This window comes from Capsicum annuum, chromosome 7 (assembly GCF_002878395.1).
Source record: "Capsicum annuum cultivar UCD-10X-F1 chromosome 7, UCD10Xv1.1, whole genome shotgun sequence".
Taxonomy (NCBI): Eukaryota; Viridiplantae; Streptophyta; class Magnoliopsida; order Solanales; family Solanaceae; genus Capsicum; species Capsicum annuum.
In genome coordinates, this window is record NC_061117.1 from 205,209,913 (window position 1) to 205,217,307 (window position 7,395).

Below are 7,395 nucleotides of genomic sequence, written 5' to 3' on the forward strand. Positions count from 1 at the left end.
AAGTTATTCAGCACTTTATCACTAAGACTGCAAGTATACTCTGAATCAAATCTTTTTATCACAAACATTTCTGAATGATTCATACTAGAGGCCTTCAACACCCACTTGCAGTCTTTGTTACGACAATGAAATACATAGTTGCATCAATTTTGTATACCGAGTTATTGTATTATGCAAAATTTCTAAAAATCATAATTTTAAAAAAAAATGCAAAATTTGGACCAGTCACAGTTTCATTATACATTGACTCGAATGTATAATGCCACGTTATACATTCAATCGAATGTATAACATATGTTATACATTCGGAAAATTATGATTACATTTATCAGAATACAAAATTAAAACATGAACTTGTTCAACATATTTGATACAAATATTACCATACATACTACAGCCCCCGTTTCTCTATCAAACTCGATTTCCTCATTCGATTTGTTGAAAACGAAAATACACAGCAAAAAATTAACCAATCCAGAAAATTGCTTCTTCAACTCGATGAAAACTCTCACTCCATTGTCATTCGTAATGACAATTGGAGAAGAATTAGCTTCAACAACATATTTCACTTCAATTTTCTTACGTACTTCGTCGAAATCCAATTCCATTGCTATCGTAGCAATTAATTTCAAGAAAGTTATACTTTCCGAAACAATAATTGTGTCACTTTTATAGGATTTATAACTTATTTTCGATTCCCAGAATCCAGAATATCACAATAATATGGGGATGTTCATATTGATTTTCGTATGATTGAAGAACGATGTAGAAGAATGATTTTTTCCCAGATCGTAAATCAACAACCCAAAATGAATTTACTGTAAAGTTTAAGAAAATTACCATCAACGATGTATTTAATTTCAATTTTTTTTTAGCATCGTCAACATTCAATTCCATCGCTATCGTCGCAACCAATTTCAAAAAGTTAATACTTTCAGAAACAATAATGGTATCACTTTTGTATGATTTATAACTGATTTTCGATTCACAGACACCGGAATGACGCAACAATATGAGGATGTTCATGTTTTTTTAGAAATCAAGAAAGAATCTGACTATTTTTTTTCTCAAAAACGTGTTTCAACAGTGATGAAAGAAAGAAGTCGACTTTTTTTCCCTCAGAAACGTATTCGAACAATGATGAATATTAACAGTAATGTTTAAGAGTTTTTTTTTTAAATTAAAATTTCAGTTCCATAGCAACTCATACACTGCTTAATTAGGTATTTAATGTCGTAATTTAAGGAATAGGAAGATATTTTCTGATTTCTCCGTTCTTAATTGTAGGCAAAACAGTTTTATCATACATCACAACAATATATAATAAAGCTAAGAATGTACGAGTATATTTGATAAAATAAGGAGAGAGAAAATCTAAAGGGATTTTCTGAACTTACATGTTACATGGGATTTATGTGGTTTACACTAAATGGAATATAAGGCTTAAATTCTCAATTGTAGATGATAGTTAAGATCCATTTGTACTTTGGAGTAATGTGTGATTCTATAAGTTGCAACTTACAAGTTCTCCATCTAGTTTAGTTAGTTATTGGAATAATTGCTGGGAGTGAAACACTGAAAACATGAATTTTGTGCGTCAAAGTTTGTTTCACTTTTAATTTGTATCACGTTAATCTCGTAGTCCTTTACAATTTGTAGGTTTATAGTTTTTATTTTATTTTTTTAACAAAACATATTTATTTTACACATAAGAAATATAAAATTAACATACGAGAGATCTGAAAAAGTCATTTTCATCTATTCAAATCGTAAGTGATACTAAAGGCTAGTTCCTCTGTGTCAGGTGCATGCCATTGAACATAGTTCTTCAAAAATATTTATCTACAATAATATTGATTCATTGCTAATCCTTGTATTTTTGTTGGGACCCATCGTATTATATGTGCTGATCTTATGTATAAAAAGGACAACTTGGTGCACTAAATCTTCTGCTGTGTACGGAGTTCCGAGAAGGACCAGACCATGAGGATTTATTGTACGCAATCTTATCCTATATTTCTGCCAGAGACAGTTTTCAAGGTTTAAACCCGTGAACTCCTAATCATATGTTCTTATGTATAGGTGTTATATTTCATTTTGAGAGTTAAACTATCTCCGAAGATGAATTGGTTTATATAGTCTGAATCTCGTAAAATAAAAAGTGACAAATATTTTGAAACGGACGAAGTTTATAGTACTACATATTCCAACAAGTGGATGGATTACAAAGGTTAGGTGTAAAATTCAAACAAAAAGAATTTTCTAATTTATTGGAAGTGTCAATAGCATGCGCGTTGGTTTGTTTTAATTTGAAAGTTTGCGCGCGGTAGCTTCAGCCTTCAACAACTTCAATTTGCACTTGTGATAGAGACTCTTCGTTTTGTACGTGAGATACAGATTAAGCAAAAATATATATTTTATGCATTTGATGTTTCATATTATTATTTTCAGGAGCGTATCTAGGCGGAGGTTATTCGGGTTCACGTGAACACACGCTTTTCTTCTTAGATTATACTCCTTTCGTTTTATTTTATTCGTCTCAATTTGACATTGCGCATTGATTAAGAAAAATAATTAATAATATGATTACTTTACCATAATACCCCTATTAAATAAGTTTTCATTTTAATTTGGAGAAAAAATAATTAATACTAAGAGTAAAAAAGAAAAAAAAATTGTATAAAAATGACAAGTAAAGTGAGAAATCAAATTAGAAAATTTGAGATGAGTAAAATGGGACGGATGTCGGATGGAGTATATAATAGTGTTATATTTTTTTAAAAAAAATATATGTATTTAAATGTTTGAACATACTCTCGAAGTATTCTTATAATAGTGCATGCATCATCTCGAAATTTTAAATACGCCTCTAATTATTTTATGTCACTTTTTTATGTGAGAGTGATTTTATCATTTTACTATGAATGATGGAATACAATAATTTCAGAATTAGTTAATATCTCAAATTTAAAATAAGATAAAATTAATTTAAAATTATTATTCTTATCCCATGTATCAAATAATACTTAACGAAAAAGATTTTGACGCGGCATTTGACTTTTGATTCTCACTTCTGATGTGACAATAATCAACCACTTCATATATAGTTTAATGTGCAAATTTAATTTAAGATAGCAATTCCGATTATGACTCCATTGATTAGGACATTTGGAAAATATAATATTCTTTGAATGTACCCTTGTTTGTTTGTTTAAAATAATTAAAATCCCAAATTTTAATTTATAACGCGCATGAGATATTTTTCTAACATCCAAAATGTTAATTCTTTTTTTTGTCTTCCTCTTTATTCTTTGAATTTTTTGTAGTATAGAATGTAGAATTATTTTTCTTCGAAAAATAAAAAGCTGAAAAAGGAAATTAGGCAATTCCAAGGAAATTGCTACTCCTATTTTTAGTTAAAAGTTGGCCGAAAAATAAAATGAATCTTATTGTCTGAATCTACCTTACGGTTTCTGTCCAGAAGCTTTTCGGGATTTGGAATTTATGTAAAAAAATAATAAAAATTGGTGGAAATTTATGTAAGTTATCTTTTTATAAAAGCAAAAATCCTGTTATTGATATTATGAACGGATAGGATAAAGAATGGTTGAAAAAGGTATAAAAATTAGAATTGAGTTTGAATTTAACAGTTATTTTAAAATCCTTATTTTGAAAATTCATGAATTATGATTGAAATACAATTAGATTTTAATTAAAATGTGCTTTCAAAAGGAGGCTTTAGTCCTTTCATTTTTATTTGTCATCTTTAAATTTTGTGCGCTTTATAAAATAGTGATTGATATAACCATAAGACTCATATTTGCTTGTGCGTCAAAGATGTATTACTCCCTCCTTTCATTTTTAATTAGTATCACATTTTAACTTGTCACACCCATCATAAAAAATAATTAGTAACATGGTTATTTAATATCACTAGTAACTGATGTTTATTATTGTGGCTTGAATTAGTTTGAAAAATAAATAATTAATGTTCAAGGTAAAATACAAAAGAAAAAAGATTATCTTTTCGTGATATGTAATAAATGACAAATAAAAAATACAATATAATAAGTGATAAGCGAGAACAAGCGGAGAGAGTAATTTTTTTGGATAAATTGCTTGTAACCACATCTTAAGTTTTTATTATTACTTAAAATCTCATCCAACTAAACTAATTACAAAAATCCCTTTACTCAAAACAGTTGCCTCTTTTCTTATACATCTAAAAAAATCCCCCCACATCCCCTTATTGCGCCGCAAATCAAGTCCAAAAATCAAAAAATATATCCCACGATTTCCTCAACTCATCCATTTTGAATTTCCACCATGTTCTCATCTTCTACTTCAACATTCAAGTTACAACTTTCATTAACTTTTTTTTGAATTTTCACCATGTTCTCATCTACTACTCAATTAGATCTAACAGCTCCATCTTTCCACCATTAATTTTCTTTTTTAATTTCCACCATTTTATTATGATATGAACGACATTGATTTTCGTGAAAATAGATTGAGATATCAAAATGACCCTGCTATTATGAAGAAGTTATCGATTATTGCATCTGTAAAGAGGAAGAAGTAAGTTACAAAAAAATGATTTTCCTGACACTGCATGCGTTCTGATACATCATAAATTTTACATGTGACTTTGTTTCTTTATAAATATGATACATTCAATATATTGCGTCTGATACATAGATTCAAGATTAATGAGTCCTTGCATGCTTTATGATACATAATACAACATATACATAATTATGGTTCAGTTTTATACTTGATACATGTAATATACTTATTATGATACATAGATCTAATTTTGTCGAGATTTTAGATTTATATGATACATTCTAAAAATTGTATGAGTTTTTAATTTATTTTACACCTAATACATTAAACATTATGAGTATGATACATAAGTATGAGATATATCATTACTTCTGATACATAGTCAATTTTGAAGTTAATTTGTATTATTTTTTTCATCCGATATATTCAAATTAGTGAGTATCAAACACATTTAGGGATTCTTGTAATATGTTTTGCTGAGTTTCTTAGTGATGGTTCGGTTCCTTCATCTGATTTTGATGCAGAATGTCATCAAAAGAGATGCACAATAATCTTATGAAACTATGGCATCATCAAGGCTAGGAAAGGATATGCCAGTGACAATGAAGTTCCACCAAAAAATAATAGAGATGGAAAGAACTGGGAGAATTTTGATCGAGGGAGATTATTTTAGTGATTCAAATTTGAATTATGAATTTGTTGCTAATTTTTAGGGATTGAAGAGATATATCTCAATCAAAATAGTATTAATTGCTCCGTTATTTACTCTTTTACTGTTATTTTTCTTTTTTATAGTCAATTAGTTTGCTAGTTATGTATCTGTCGGTTATGTATTCAGACCAAACTTATGTATCAATCCGAAATATTAAGTAATTAATATAAAAGTTAACGATTATGTATCCGGACCAAACTTATGTATCATATCCGGAATATTAAGTAATTAATATAAAAATTGAGAGAGCGGGTAATTAGATAACAAAGTGTTGAGATTTATGTTGATTTTTTTTTTCTCTTCCAAAATCTTCCTTTTAATGATTCTTTTATTGATTATCTCTAATTTTAAGAAAAAATTGAAAAAAAAAAAAGAGTAATTTTAATAAGTTATTCTTTAATTAACGTCTTTAATTAATTTATCTATTTTTAGGTGTCTTTTTAAAAGTTGTGACACATCTCAAAAACTCTTTAAAAGTATTTTGAAATGGAAGGAGTATATTTTTTTCTCCACATAGACAAACTAATTAAAGAAGTTTTAAAATTTAAGGAGTTAAGAGCGCCTAAAAACTTGGGATTAATACAATGTACTTTAATCACTTTCACTTTTCAATGGACCTACTACTACTTCACAAAATATTAATATTCTTAATTCCACCTCTTAAGGAATCTTGTTCCCTTTATTAAGGGATTCATTTTCCTTTGTAGTAATAGATTCTTAATTAATTAATTAATTGGATTGTGATTTGTAAAGTAGCTAGGATAGGCTAGTTCATTTCGCTACTGTAAGTATTCTTGATTTTATCTGCCTAGTGTGTAAATGTATCTTTTAAATTCACCTCAATCAATATGTATGTAACTTAAATTTAAACGTGAACAGGTAAATACTTAAATATAAAGTTAAATAATTAAATACAGACATCTTCTGTGATATAATACATGTACGATGTCATGTAAGACGTAAATTGCATAAAATATATGTGTCTATATGTGCAACTTTATATAATTTTAAATACTTACTTCTAAGCGTCTAAAATTGGTGAGTATAGATGTCCAGTTGAGACCAAGTATAGGACATATTTATTTATCGTCTTTTTATATTTTAATGTATAATGATATGTAGAAGCTCCTATATTTCTTTTCTTATTTTTTATTTTTCACCCGGTGTTCGATACTCACATTAGAGGCCAACAAAATTCGAATTTAAGTTGAAATATTTCACATTGATGGGTAAACCACTCCCTAAAAAATGGTTTCATCCCTAGAGAGACTCAAACCTGAAATCTTTGATTAAAAATGAAGGAGTAATTACAACTCTACCACAATCCTTGTCGGTGAAACTCCTACATTTCAACTTAGTATGTGTGGTTGATAAAATAAAACAAATTGATATAAAAATAACAATAATAACATATTCTATGTGACACCATATGGGAGGTCTTCAAGGGTAGAATATATCCTATCACATTAATATAGAGAAATTATTTTTGATAATTTTTTATATTAAAAAATGAATATAAAAGTATTTTAAAAAAAAATGAATGAGATGAAGAAACATGACAAGTAATGAAAAAGTAGTGCTATATAAAATTCTAGAAAAGAGCAATAAAGTGATACAACTATGCGATGATCGGAAGAAGAAAAAATTTACACATACTGTATTATAATAGCCTGCAAAGTGAAGGTAGAAATCTTATTTAAATATCAACAGGCTGACTCCTCCTTAATTCATTAACTTCTTTGTGGTCAATTGTTTTTTGTTTCCAATTAAAAATAATATAAGTTTAATAGCTATCAATCCAAATGCATTGTCCTTTGAATTATTTACTAATAGTAAGATACGAATTAGTCATGGATGTACAATGAATTTTAGTATACACAAATTGTTTTAATAAAGTAATAAAATAGATCTATTTTTTAGAGTTCGATGGTAGTTAACCTTAAAAGAAAATTACAATTTGAGAAATCAAGTTTCAAACTCAAGTAAAGAAGATATCAAAATTACTCAATGCATGTGTTGATAGGGGCATGAAACTATTTTTACTTAATTTTAAAAAAAAAAAAAAAAAAAAATAGCTAGCTAGGTTAAATAATAAATATCACGCATTGATGTTTAAA